Source organism: Megascapheus bottae, chromosome 2 (assembly GCF_031878675.1).
Source record: "Megascapheus bottae isolate mThoBot1 chromosome 2, mThoBot2.hap1, whole genome shotgun sequence".
NCBI lineage: Eukaryota > Metazoa > Chordata > Mammalia > Rodentia > Geomyidae > Megascapheus > Megascapheus bottae.
In genome coordinates this window covers 28,092,087-28,106,713 of record NC_143510.1, presented here as the reverse complement: position 1 = coordinate 28,106,713, position 14,627 = coordinate 28,092,087, and the positions used below count along the sequence as shown (strand labels likewise).

Below are 14,627 nucleotides of genomic sequence, written 5' to 3'. Positions count from 1 at the left end.
ATAACTGTAAAATAAAATAAGCTAGCACAGATGCTTAGAATAGCAAGACAGATTCACTGACAAAGCTTAAGCTAAATATATATATACCAAGGAGACAACAAAAATATGCTTTGGAAAAAATAGTATATGGGGAAAATTTCTCAGTGATTTTAATGCTTTAGAAGGAAAAATACACTGTGAATTTTATGCTTTTCTATCAGTTTCAAATGTAAATGTTCACAGATTATTCTTCTACTGAAATTACTAAGTGACAATCACATACAGATACAGTCAGAGCCATTTAATCCAATAGGAATTCACTAATATATTAGAATTACACTTAGGTATTAGATTTTTAATCAAGAAATGATTACCCTTTTATGAATACAGATTTTGATGCCACAAATTGTCAGATAGGTGAAAAAATCGATTTGGGATAACAAGTCCTATTTCTCATTAAAAATGGATATTCTTGTCAACTATTTTTATATATTTTTAATAAACTTTGCTTGCCTCAGTGCTTTGTTTTCTGGAAGAGTCATTTCACTATCCAGTAAAGCTCAATGCCTCCTGTCTGTTTCTCCCACAGCAAGTCTTCATCACCAGGCCCTGGCATTTGCTTTGATTGTTCCTTAGAACATCCTGTCCTTATTTCTGCATGGTACCAGCTTTTCTCATCTTTCAGGATTTGCAGTAATGTTTTTTGCAGAGAGAATTTACCTCACCACCCCATAGCTATTCCCCTTGCACACCTGCAGATGGTTTTGTAACTTTCCATTGTCTTCCTTGAAGTACACAAAAACAAGTTCATTTACACCCGAAGCACATCTGAAATACATGTGTTACCGTAGTTCAGTAAGCCAGGCAGCCTGATCTGATTGCTAATAAGATAGCCTACATCTTCACAAAGTCTGTTCCTTATATGCTATATAATTGGTCTAAACATTTGAAAAGTTTACACAATTGTCTTATCTGTAACAGTTGTCTTATTTGTGGTCTGTTAGGTGGTGTCCTTCAAAGCAAGAGAAGGGTCATGAGGTTGGGGTTATCTGTCTTCTCTCGAGTCCCAGCCTAGTGCTTGGCACAAGTATTCGAATACATGACCTGACTCATCTCCCATAGTACTTTTTTTTGCACATAACTTGAAGAAGAAAAGGCTTCTTTAAAACCTAGCTTCCCAGTGCTTAACAAATGCACATGGCAATTAGTCACCACCTTTCAGGTTCGTTGGCAATTTCTTTGAAATCCTATAGTGACCAGATAATTATACAGCTGAGAGCTGTGTGGATAAGAAACCTCAGTGGGAGTCGCAGGGCTGATTCTCTCCTGTTTCTAAAACAATTCATATAAACTTTTGTGTCACTGTTCCTAACATAAAAATGAAGTTTGATGTAATCCTAGCTACTCAGGAGGCTGAGATGGCACCCCCCAGAATAAAAGGATTGTCACCTAAATTGCAACAAGCAGCTCCATTCCTAGGATGTCTATGCTTATCATCAAATGGACCTCGTTGGCAGATCCCTGACAGCACTGAGGAGAAGAGACTGGGGCCCAAGGCTGTGGGGCCAGCTTCCTGCATCATTTCTACTGGCCCACATTTTCAGGCTTCCTGATGGAAGATTAGTTCCTCTGTGACAGGCTAAAGTCTCAGACAAACACTCCCTGAGGATCAAAGTTGCTGTCCAGAAATGAAGAAAAGGCAAGGATCCCCAGCAGGAAAAGAAAACTCCAAGCTGCATGACTCTGACTGAGGAAGCAAGAGATTAATGCTGGCTGGTACCACTTTCTTAGGATAAAAGGTAATAAGGATGATGACACAAACACAGTTATGTCTCACACTTAAGACTTGGTAAGCCATCTCTTAACTCAGCCTTCACTAAACCATTTTAGCTGATTCCTCTTAGCAACTTGTTATGCATTCCAGCCAGACTATCTCTTTGACCTACTTTTCTTACTTTGCAAGAGGAGGGTGGGAAATCTCTGCAGGAACTACATTCAATCAATATATGAGTTCCAACCAGTTATCGAGTGGGCCAAAGTATAGTTTCTGCCTCCAATCTTTGCAGCAGAGCTTTGAGAAAAACACTGCCTTTATTCTTTGGATTTATGCCATATTGTCATTCTATATAAGTTGTGGAATTTTACTGATAAATCTAGCACAATGGAGACAGATGACAGTGGGTTTATTTTTCTTAGTAACATCTGACATGCTTGCTGTGGGACCTGAATCCAGGGACACAACTTGAACTGTCCCTTCCAAGACCACTTACTTGGACTAGAGGCAAGCATGTGGAATACACTCACAAACAAACTGACTAAAGGATGGTACACGTACATGAGCAAAAAGCTAACATACTCTTTCTCAAAATGAACACCAGGAAGTGGAAACAGGTTAGGAGAGCACACAAATGGAGGGAGGAAGAGAGAGCAAATGCCATCATTATAATCAGTGTACATTATATAAAAAATGAACTACATAAGTTGAGGATACAGATGGGACAGGGGATGGATGATAAGGGAGCGCGACAGAAGGGTTGACTTTGATCAAGATTCATTGTACTCATAGCCTGACTTCTGGGAATTAAAGCTCCTTTGCATAACTACTTAATAGAAATAATTGAATATTTAAAAAATTATTCCCTGGAAATTGATTTCAAATATGAAATGGGAATTTGTGAGTAGTCACTAAAAATTTACAATGGACCAATATTATGTGACCTCTGCCAGGCAACAAAACGAAAAGTTCTTGTAGTAAGGCCAGTGGGTCAAACTTCCATTTCAGCTCAGTGGTAACTTTCCAATGCCTCTCTCCATTGACTGACAAGATAAAGAGTCAGAAGAAGAAAATTAGTTCAGGTCTGCAAAACAGAAACTCTGAGATTGTTCCAAGGAAGCCTCAGAAAGAGGAACACTGTTATCATAGGCATCTATCATCTGATGGTTAATGACCAACTTCCCAAGGAGAAACATCACAGAAAAGGGGAATGAAAATTGACTAGTTTTTAAAGAACAAATATTCATCAAAGAATACAAAACCATGAAATGAATTCACAAGATATTGCTCAATAGATGTAGTAAATACATTAAAACTATACTGCTTTTCTTTAATATTAGCTTCTTCTGGGTACTGTCTGCGTGATATGATGGCCCATGGTGTATGATTTATCAAGTTTATTCACACAAAAAATTATTCCCTGCCAATTTCCTAAAGACATGACAGGATGAAGCAGCTAAGAGGAAGAGATGTATAAAATAATGTAATCAGAATACCAGTGGAAAGAGGATTTGGAAAGTCAGACCAAGGGAGAAAGAATAAAAATATTAACATAATATTGATTAATATGGATGGCTCTGCATTTACTTATTCTTTGACATCATTGGAAAACTGTCTGATGTGCTGTAAAGGATGTAGATTCAGACAGACAAAGTTTAGATCCCAGAAGCTTCATTAATGAGAAAATTTAGGCAAGTTGCTATCTTTTCCTGAGTTCCTGTTTTTGTTTTTTTATGTTCTCCTCCAAAGGTATTTGTTAGCATTTCAGGGAATTGTGAGGAATAAATAGTAATGCATATCCAACAAAAGTGAACGCATGGTGATAACTATGTGCCAGACACAATACTAAGCACTTTTCATGCATTACTGTTTTACTACTGTCCTAATGTGGTAAGTAGAGAAGTGGTAAGCAAGACACATTAACACCTTGGTCAGTAATATGGAATATGTGAGCCTGGAATCCTGGACTTAGAGTTTATAGTCTTAACTATTTATCTACACTGTCCTTGATATGACCCCAGAAAAAAACTGCATCAAAACATAATATGGAAAAAAATACTATTTGTGGATGTGTGTATTTCATGTCAGTATATAATAATACATTTCATGAAATAAACTACCTGGAAAGACCTTCGTTTCCCATGATAGCAATAAACTACTGTACAATATTTTTTAAAGTTCTAACAGTGACACCATTTTTAAAGAAAACTTTATGCTGAATTTTAACATGTAAAAGAGAAAGAGAGAGAATGTCGGTACTTTAGGCAGCTTGAATATTTTCTTTCCCGTTATTTATTTCTCATTTAGAGATATCCTGAGATGGCTCTCAGTACCAAGGTTCTACACAGTGCCACCTGACACTGTCTCTCTTATCTAAGGAACCAGGAAATAAAACCCTTAACAAAAGACTCAAAAGATGCACAGACATACAGTATAGCCATTTCTTGCAAAGGCCTCTAGGGCAGGCCATCCAAACATGACTCACCTTTCTCTCAATTTCCCAGCTGCCAAGATTCCCACATGCAGATGTCTGTGGTCCAAGGATCTCAGAAAATATCTGTGTTCATTTCCCAAGTATAAACACTTGCTGCAGAACCCTGTGTTGCTGGCCCCTGACCCAGACCTAATAATGCTGCCTCTTTGAGCAGAGGATGGGGCTAAAGTGATTCCCACCAGTGATCAGTACCTACAATTTCCACAGAAGAGTTCTTTTCTTTGTCTTTTTTTTTTGCCAGTCCTGGGGCTTGAACTCAGGGCCTGGGCACTATCCTTGGGCTTTCTCAAAGCTACTGCTCTACCATTTGAGCCACAGCACCACTTCTGGCTTTTTCTGTGTATGTGGTACTGAGGAATTGAACCCAGGGCTTCATGCATGCTAGGAAAGCACTGTACCACTAGGCCATGCTCCCGGCCCCACAGAAGATTTCTTGACCACACCAAGTACTGTGCTTGCCTGGTGTTAATCTGTGCTGGCCAACTGGAGCACAGTTCCACCCGCTCAAGTTCTCTTCCTTAAAGTGCTTTGCCCCTCAATATTCCTCCGACAAGGCCCACTGACTCTTATGAGTGCTTGTCAAATAATTGACTTCAACTACGTGCTAAGATTAGGGAATTAGAGAAGAAAGAAATTTCAGGACCTCCAACATATAGTTAAGCAAGAAACTACCATATTAGCAAGGGCATAGATAATTCAGCTTGGCACCACCTGAAGTAATGAAGAGTCAGAGGCCCTAGGAGGAGTCTAGAGACAGCTATAACCCTGAACGGATGGATTTCAGCATCATTTATTGAGGATCCAAGCCATACATTATGTACTTCAGGGTTTTTCTAAGAGCACTTAATTTCTCCTATCCAAATTTACAAAATTTTGGATTTCAGCAAATCTGTGTCCAAAGGATCATAGCCATAGCACATGGAATCAGCTCTTTCTCCCAGAAATTAAAGGAGAAAGAAACAACTGTATCATTTCTAAGCAGTAGAGTTTATAAATAGTGCCAATTCAGAGAAGAAACCAGGACTTTTCTCATCTCTCCCAGCAGTTCACATACATACACTCATACAAAACACAACTGAGAACATCTTCATTAAATAAATGGACATGTGGCAAAAAAAACTAACATTAATTAAAAGACAAATAGAGTACCTCGGAAGAGAGTATGGGTTCCTCCCTGAGGTAAGAAAAATAATGCAATTTCATTTCTCCCCCCCCACACAACTATTTATGCTGGATATATGATTGAAAGAAAATAATTCAGAATTTTAAGCTTTAAAATGTATAAAATGTAATAGAAAATGCACTGACTATAAAGTGTCATTGATAGAATAGTATTGGTATTAAAAAAAAACTTCTCAAAAATCATAGCAACTAATTGTCAACTAAAGTTGTGATCGTTTTTAAAAGTTAAATTTGTTTCCGTAATTATTCTTACCTCTGATAGCTCTTGGTCTTTTCTCTCCACTTGCCCCTATTATGTGACATTTCAAGAGACTCTAAATAAAAGTCTTTATCAAAACTATGCATGAGGGGCCAAGGGAGTGACCTGGTGGTAGAATATTTGCTTAGCACACACAAAGCCCTGGGTTTGATTCCTCAGTAACACATACACATACAGAAAAGCTGAAAGTGGTGCTGTTGTTCAAGAATATTAGCCTTGAAAAAGTACAAAGACAGTGTTCAGGCCCTGAGTTCAAGCTCCAGAACTAGCAAAAAATAAAATTGTGCATGACACAACCATAAGGCAAATGTCCATTGCACTTGTCTCTTGTACTCACTTTACATTCATTCAAAGTCTTCTGTATACTTTGTGGATTAGCTCAACCAATTGGTACTGAGTACCCACCACACAGCTGGTACAGTATTAAGCAAGAGATGGAACCAAAAAAAGCTATTCTCTACTAAATTGTAGAAGGTCTAAACAGGCAAATAAGCACTAAATGAATTAAGAATGTGAAAACAAGTACATATTCCTTTAAATAACAGGGTTACGTGATAAAGAATTAGAACTTGAACACTGAGTTATGGACTACTGAAAGGTTTTCAGTTAGAAGTGAAATGACCAGAGGCATCTTAGTAAAACTTTACTTTGATAACATTGATTAGGGAGTATTCAAATAAGGAAAGGGGAGAGGCTGACTGAGGAGTCCTCCCAGTATTTCTCCCGATAACACATTCCTGGTAACATATCACAACACACTACAGGGATTGGGGAAGCTGTTCCTGCCATGGGCTATTTGAATACTTATATTCATGGACTGCACATAGTTGTCAATACAAGCCAAGGGCCACTGGTAGCTGATGAGAAGCATAAATGTCTGTCCTGTCATAGACCAAATGTTTTTGCATGCCATAGATAGCCAGACATTCCTCACTCTTGGCAGAACAGCCTTAGAGATAACATTTGCTGGGCACTTTTCTGTGCCTAAACAACTTCAGCTATTGACTGCTTTAATATCCTAACAATTTTATCAGTGAGGTACTATTACCATCCCAATTTTATTATCCAGGAAACTGAGGCACAAAGACATTTGCCAGCTTGTCCTTGGCCACACACCTTACAGCAGTATGAACTCAAGAGCCTCTAGGCCTCAACCATTCTACAAGCTTACTGGGTCCAATCAGAACTTCTTCTGGATGCTGAAACAGATGCTTGATTTTCCCTGGGTCTGGCAAAATTTCTTCATTCCCTGGGCAATCCTTCCATTTCTGTTCAATGGGTTAAATATTTTCTCAGATGACTCTCTGACTTGTCCTTATTTCCTACACTCTTCTACTCTCAAGCACGAATGTATCTTGAAATTGCCTGCATTGGCCTGTACTGAAAATCAGCCTTGGAATTTCTTCATATGAAATTCCTTTTAGCAGAAACCATCTGAGTCATAGAACAGAGCTCACTTGTGAATTGTGATACCTCCATTTGAAAAGATCTGTTAATGTTGAGAATAAATCTGCCTCACCAATCTTGGACAATGGATGTAGCTGAAGAAAATTTGTTCATTTACAGAGTTTCTTCATTTTGGAGTTAGCACAGAAATATCCATTCAAAAGTTGTGACCTTATTACTGAGCTTACTATTTTGGACTGTGCCTCATTAGAATGGACTTATCAGCCCAGAGGCTGGGCTGACCCTGGTCAGCGTAGGTGTTTGCAGACCTAAGCAGCCACGAGAATCACAGAGCCCACTGGGTGACTGTAATATCCTGATGTGAGTAGAGACAAGGAAATCAGCTGCCCAAGGAAGGAGGAAGAAGAAAGAATAGAAAAATTGAATTGTCAGATATTTAGGAATATTGATCAACCCAGTGGTTGCTCTGATTCTGCCAGGGGGAGACACGTGAATCTTGAATCTCAAAGAAAAGAATGATCATGAAAGGACTGAGATGTAAGAATGGAACCAACTCTTACTTTAGCAACAGCAGTAGGCACTGAAGGTTGGTGGTCTATCCAAGAGAGTGGCATGTTTATATACTAAAAAACTATGCAGAGACTGTGAGATTCCAAAATGAATCAAAGCGTCATTTCTGCCCCCAAAAGAACCTGCAAGCTAAGTGGAAGAGAGCTCCCTTTTTGAAAACTGAAGCACATGATAAAGGCAAAACTAGCAGGAAAGCAGACATGATTGTGAATCACTTTCTGCCCACTATAAGATCAAGATAACTCTGAGATCACTCAAAGGCTAAGTTGCCCTTATTTGGAGACTAGAAAGAAGGAAGACCAGATCTCAAACACTTCCTACTAGCTATCAGTAAAGCTAGGGAACAAAGACCAGAAGCTAAAGCCACATTCCCAATCACAGAAACTCTATGTATGGAGGGGCTCTGATTTTTCTCCATCCCCCTGTTGTTAGCCACCCAGACACTCTGTCAGAATCTGGTTCCTGCTATCCTACCCTCAGCTGCTTCTGTACTCTCACCATACATCCACTGCAATCATAGGAAAGCAAAAAACTTTCATTGTTCCAGGAGTGGGGTATGCCACTGGGATATTTTATTGGATTCAAAAAAAAAAAAGAGAGAGAGAGAGAGGGGCCGGGAGTTTGGCCTAGTGGTTGAATGTTTGCCTAGCATGCACGAAGACCCATGTTCGATTCCTCGGTACCACATACATAGAAAAAAATCCAGAAGTGATGCTCAGGCTCAAGTGGTAGAGTTCTAGCCTTGAGAAAATCCAAGGACAGTGCTCAGGCCCTGGGCTTAAGCTCAGGACTGGCAAAAGAGAGAGAGAGAGATGGAGAGGGAGAGGGAGAGGGAGAGGGAGAGGGAGAGGGAGAGAGAGAGAGAGAGAGAGAGAGAGAGAGAGAGAGAGAGAGAGAGAGAGAGAGAGAGAGAGAGAGAGAGAGAGAGAGAGAGAAGGAGGAGGAGAGAAACTGGAAAGGAGCACCTCATCTAATACTCAAAAGCCTAAGATGGAAAATCTAATACTCAAAAGCCTAAGATGGAAAAACTACAAGAAGCAAAATTAATTTAGAGTACAGCTTCACAAACCATATTCTTCATATAAATGAAACTACTGAAAGTTCCCATCATGAGTCTGTTCTCTGGGGACCGTCTCATTCTTTCTCATTCTCTCAATTCTACTTTCCATCTAAAAGCCAGAGTCATCTTAAAAGACAAAATTCAAAACTCCCAATGTGTTTCCAAAACAGAAGAAAACCCAGACTCCTAGCAATGGGTGTGCATCTACTATACTTCCTGAGGTGGCATCTGCCATGTTGCAAAGTCAGCTTACCTTAGTCCTCCAAATACTGGGCTTGGAACACTCATTTCCCAGACGGCTGGGTTTTCTCATGACTCTCTTGAGAAGCCTCCTACTGTAAACTTTTCCCCAGTCTGCCACTTCATTCTCCATCACTGGACTTCTAAAATACTCCTGCTGGGAGTATTTTATGGATTGATTTGTTGTTTGACTCTCTCTCTCTCTCTCTCTCTCTCTCTCTCTCTCTCTCTCTCTCTCTCTCTCTCTCTCTCTCTCTCTCTCTCTCTCTCTCTCTATCTCTCTCTCTCCCTCCCTCCCTCCCTCGCTCCCTCCCTCCCTCCCTCCCTCGCTCCCTCCCTCCCTCTCCCACCAAAGGGCAGAAATTAGGACTCATTCAACACTAAATCTTAGCCTCTGGAACCTAGCCTAGCATAGTAGGTACTTAAATATTTGTTGAATAAATTAAGTGTCATAACTGTGGAATTAATGTGTTATGATCAGGTTTCAGTTTACAAATGGGCCATATAAAAGAACAAAAACAAGAATGGAAGGAGTCTTTATAGCTGTTTTAATAAAAACTACTTTATACATATTTTCATTCTACACGCTACAGAAAGAAAATTGCGGCCCAAATTGCACAAATGTGTTTTTGATTTATAATAATGTAGGAAAAGTTCTAAGAACTTGTTAAATCTTGTTTATTTCTGGGACTTCATTGAATTTTCTCTTTCATGAAATTATTATTTAAAGTTCTAGTTAGTGAATTAATGCCAATAATTTAAATGAATTTCTTTGTATGCAATTATCTTGGATTGGAAGGCAGTAAAACAGTTGGAGCCACCTTTAACAAATTGCGTATTTCTTCTTCTTCGTGTATTATACTGTTAGCATTAGGGAAAGTTACCATTGTAATTTTGAACACAAAGTGGAAGTATTTGGTTTAGAGGAGATTGCACAGATTTTAAAAATCTATGAGCTCCTTACACACACCAATGAGTAATAAAAACACCAAGAGGTCAAGCTCTCCTAAAAAAGTGATATTTAATCACGCTTCATGCATTTGGATTCGGTTTTAAAGAAATTAGTTTGGAGGAAAAAAAAATCCCAGAGAGAGAAGATAAACTTTAAAGAGATAAATAAATGCATAATGCATTTTAAACTCATGAATAGCTAATAAGTAGAAGTAGTGGACATTGTTCCTTAGGAAATATAGGCTTTTCCCAGTAGCTTAGAAATATGAAAGCAGTTTGAGAAAAGGAAGTAGAAAAAAGTAGATTTCTGAGTCCCATCTGAAATTTTAACAAAAGGATGATTTCGTCCAATTTGAAAGACAACATTAAAATGTTATAGGCAACCATGGAGAAGTTTGATGTATCACTAGATTGCAACTGTGCTCTGGAAATAGCAAAAATTAATGATGACAGTCTGAGAAAATGTAGAGGGAAAGGTTTAGAAAAAATGATTCATCTTGTATTTTTAAAAAAAGCGGGTGGCTTATACGTGCTTTATTTACTTTGAAGATAATGATCCTTTGGAATTCAGAACCAGAATATATTAAAGCAAACCATGAATATAAAACCAGATAACAAATTAGATTTAAAACAGGGCTCTTGTGTGGACTCCCAGCTCTCTCCAGCTGCTGGTAGTCACAAATACCTTCAGTTAATAATAATTCACACCATTAAATTGCCAGACACATCCCACACTGCCCAGCCTCAAAATAAAGGCTACATGGACAGCAGGGTAAATAACAGAATAGTGAAAACCAGCTGCATTACAGGGTGACAGAACAATATAATGAATCCATGCTCAAGCATTCAGACTGGAACCAAAAGGAGACTATATCACTTAGCATGTATTATATTAATCAAGGACAAAGAGTATACATCTGCCATATCTCTCAATGCAATATCTTACAGGAGTATGTAGGAATCAAAACCTACAATCAATTTGTAGCAACAGACTATAAATTGCTTAAGCCTCGTGTGAGTCTAAAGGTACATGCTAATACTATCACCAGGTTTTGGATGAGGAAAACAAGGCACAGAGTTGAGGGAATTTTTCCCAAAGACAGGTAGCTTGGGGACCACATAAAGCTATAGCTAAGCCCTAGCATTTCTGGCTGCCTAAGTCCTGCTCTTAAGCATGACATGATGGTACTCAAGCCAATGCCATTGTTTCTATGGCAATGAAGTCAGGTTTCATTTGAAAATGCCCTGGAATCTGAGGAATGAACACTAGCACAGGAGGTTAGAATGACAGTTGTGTTCCAACTGACTTTCTACTGGTGTGTTCCCCAGGCCCTCACACCCCACAGCACTGCCGGGGAATAACTCATCTAAAGTCTCATGTCTCTGTGGGTTTTTTTGGATCTGGCTTACTTCACTTAGCATGATTTTTCCCACAAGTCTTTCCATTTCCTTATGGATGAAGCGATGTCATTCTTTCTGATGGAAGCATAGAATCCTCTTGTGTATTATATACCAGAAATATACTCACTATCTTATGAATGTAATTGTAACCAATCTGTATATCACCTTGACAATAAAATTAATTTAAAAAATGAAGCCTCCTGTCTTTGTAGTTACATTTACATTTTTCAAAATATATTCTTGGTCTTAAATCTGCTTACTTTCATCCACATGCACTGAGTTTGTATCTGAAACTCAGAAATACAAGTATATGTCCAATTTCATTGGTGTTTCTACTTAGAATGAAAAATTGGAAAGATCCATTTAGCTTAACAAAACATGCAGCCAAGGTTTCTATATTAAAAACAAATTGTCCTGGGCATTTTTGACTCATACCTGTGTTTCTAGCTACTCAGGAGACTGAGATATGAGGACGGAGGTTCAAAGCCAGCCTGGGAAAGAAAAAATTCGTGAGAATCCTATCTCTAGTGAAGTACCAAAAAGCCAGAAGTGGAGCTGTGGCTCAGTTGGTAGAGCACTAGCCTTGAACACAAAAGCTCAGAGACAGCATTAAGTCCTGAATTCAGGCTTTAGGACCAACACATACATATATCTGTATTTAAGCCAAGCACCAATAGCTCATGCCTATCGTCCCAACAACTCACTCAGGAGTCTGAGATGTGCTGACCAAGGTTTGAAGCCAGCCCAGGCAGAAAAGTCTGTAAGACTTATGTTCAATTAGCCAGCAAGAAAGCTAGACATTGAAGTGTGGCTCAAATAGTAGAACCTTAGCCTTCTGTATAAAAAAGCCAAGTGAAGGCATGAGGCTCTGAGTTCAATCCCCAGTACTGCCCATCAATCAATCAATCAATCAATTAATAAATTAATAAAATAAAATGAATTGAGCAGCAACTCACAAAATGTGCCGAATACATTGACTTCACCTATGACATGACTCAAGTGCCAATATAGCCAAGGAATCTAGATATACTTTTGGCTGGGCCTCAGTGGTATTTAAGCTGCATGCAGTAATGCTCAGAATGCCCTTCAGCTGCTTTTGGCCCACCCAACTCAACATCATCCAGCAACACAAAGTAAGCATGCTTTCTAGTGTAGACATTGATAAAATGGAATCATCTAATATGCAGCACTTACACAATTTAAAATATTACTTCAATTATTTGTGCTTGGGAAAAGGGGAGCAAAATATAAAAAACTCATTTAAGGTCATACATAAAAAAGGAGAGACTTTGCATGCCATCTTCCCTAAAATGCCTCTGGTTGTATAGCTCTGGCAGCAAAAGCCCCTCCCCAGCTCCTATGCTGGGAGAAGGCAGAGCACAGGAGACATAGCTACTGACTTTGATAAATCACCTGGGCTCTGTGGAATGCAAAAGGATATTGTAAGGAGAAATGCAATACTGTCTGTGGTAATAGTTTGAGGTCTCCAGAGAAAGGTAGATATTTAAATATGGCAAAAATTTAGGAGTGAGAATCACAAAATGACCAGGAGCTAGTTTCAGCTCCACCAAGTGGCCAATAATGGGAGATGGTAGTCTCTCTGTCAGTCTTGGAAATTGACCTCATGTAGAACAATGTATACTATTGATTTATGGCCCCACACATGGACATCTGCCTCTTCTTCTTCACTTAAGGGGGAGTGAGCCACAGTACCTGGGCGTTCAAGTGACCACTGTTGAAAACTTTACTAAGAAAATAACATTTCTGACCAAGATGCAGTTGGATTCCGCGCGCGCGCGCGTGTGTGTGTGTGTGTGTGTGTGTGTGTGTGTGTGTGTGTGTGTGTGTGTGTGTGTGTTGTTGTCAGTACTGAGGCTTGAACAGAGGGCCTGGGCTCTGATCCTTAACATTCTTGCTCAAAGCTGGCATTCTACCACCTGAGCCACACCTCCATTTCCAGTATTTTGGTGATTGGAGATAAGAATCTCACGAACTTTCCTGCATGGGCAAGCTCTGAACCACAATCCACAGATCTCAGCCTTCTGAGAAGCCTAGATTATAGGTGTGAGCCACTGGCTTCAGATGAGGTTTTAATGTGTCTATTTAGACACTTGTACTTGGCCAACTCTATCTTCTCATCATGCCCAAGGATCTCTCTTTACTTTCACAATGACAGGAAAAAAAAGATGCATTCTGGGTCAAAATATTAATTCAATTTCTAACCAGCCCCCTACTAATTAACTTTGTAACCTTCAACCTTCCCTAAAGCCATTAACCACAGTGCATCTGTTCTCCTGAGTGGATAAAACAATTGAGTAACCAAGGATATACAGAACTTATTTCAAAAAGCAAAATTGTATTTTTCAGTGGAAGTGCTACTATTGAGGGAAAAATATTGGTTAAATATAGAATCCTCCACTGGGAGAAAATAAGGGAGTGGGATAACACTGTTCAAAAAGAAATGTACTCATTTCCTGACTTCCATAAGTATAACCCTTCTGTTATAATAAAAATGTTTAATTAATTAACAAGAAAAATAGATAAATGAATAAATAAATATGGAATCATCTGGAATATTTTTTAATGCTATGGTTCAGATATAGAGTAATGTGGGTTTTCCCTCAGAAGTCAGTATTGGCACAATGGCTCTTAGTGTGGCAATGTTAAGAAGTGGTAGGATCTTTAAGAGGTGGAGCCTAGTGGTAGGTCACACTCTGAAGGACTTAAGGTAGTTCTTAGGGAACTCAGATTAGCTCTCCAAAGAGATTTGTTGCAAAGGAGTAGACCTAGTTCCTCCCCAATCTCTGGCTTCCAGTCTTACCTCAGAATGTCTTCACATGCATGCATATACATAGCAGACACATAAGTTTGCATTGTAACCTCTCCATGTGCACTCTTGGATCCTGAACACATTTGGCTGGCTTCTGATCTTACAATTCCATGCATGCAGAATCATGCCCAACTAAAGTCATTGTGGAAAAAAAATTTCAGAGTCATTAACAGTCATTTTTCTTCCTAACACTACTGTTTAGCTGAGCTAGAGATAACTTGCTCAGGAAAAATAAATGAAATTTCCTTAAAACACTATTCATTATATTCAAAGAATAGCCATCGTCCACTATAAAATTGAGTTAATGATAGATTTCCCTAAGCAGAATTCCCCCTTTAGTAATTTAGTACCAAAATGTTTACTCCTAGAAAATGCCTGTTTCCCAGGGATTATTAATCATACTTTATTGGGAGGTAATCAGATACATAGTTTACTTTTCCACCCATTTTCAAAAATTTAAATGCTGAGATACTCATTTTT

At 38.9% G+C, this 14,627-nt stretch overlaps 1 long non-coding RNA gene across 1 annotated transcript in view; it reads right to left on the bottom strand.

Annotated features, from left to right (window-relative positions):
- The window catches only part of LOC150066625 (uncharacterized), a 109,167-nt gene extending 94,901 nt beyond the window's left edge, over window positions 1-14,266 (bottom strand). The window contains exons 1-2 of the long non-coding RNA XR_016539217.1: window positions 14,139-14,266; window positions 11,753-11,808 (exon numbers count right to left, since the gene is read on the bottom strand). This is a non-coding gene — a long non-coding RNA (uncharacterized LOC150066625). The remainder of the gene's footprint in view (window positions 1-11,752; window positions 11,809-14,138) is intronic.
- Window positions 14,267-14,627: the final 361 nt, after the last annotated feature.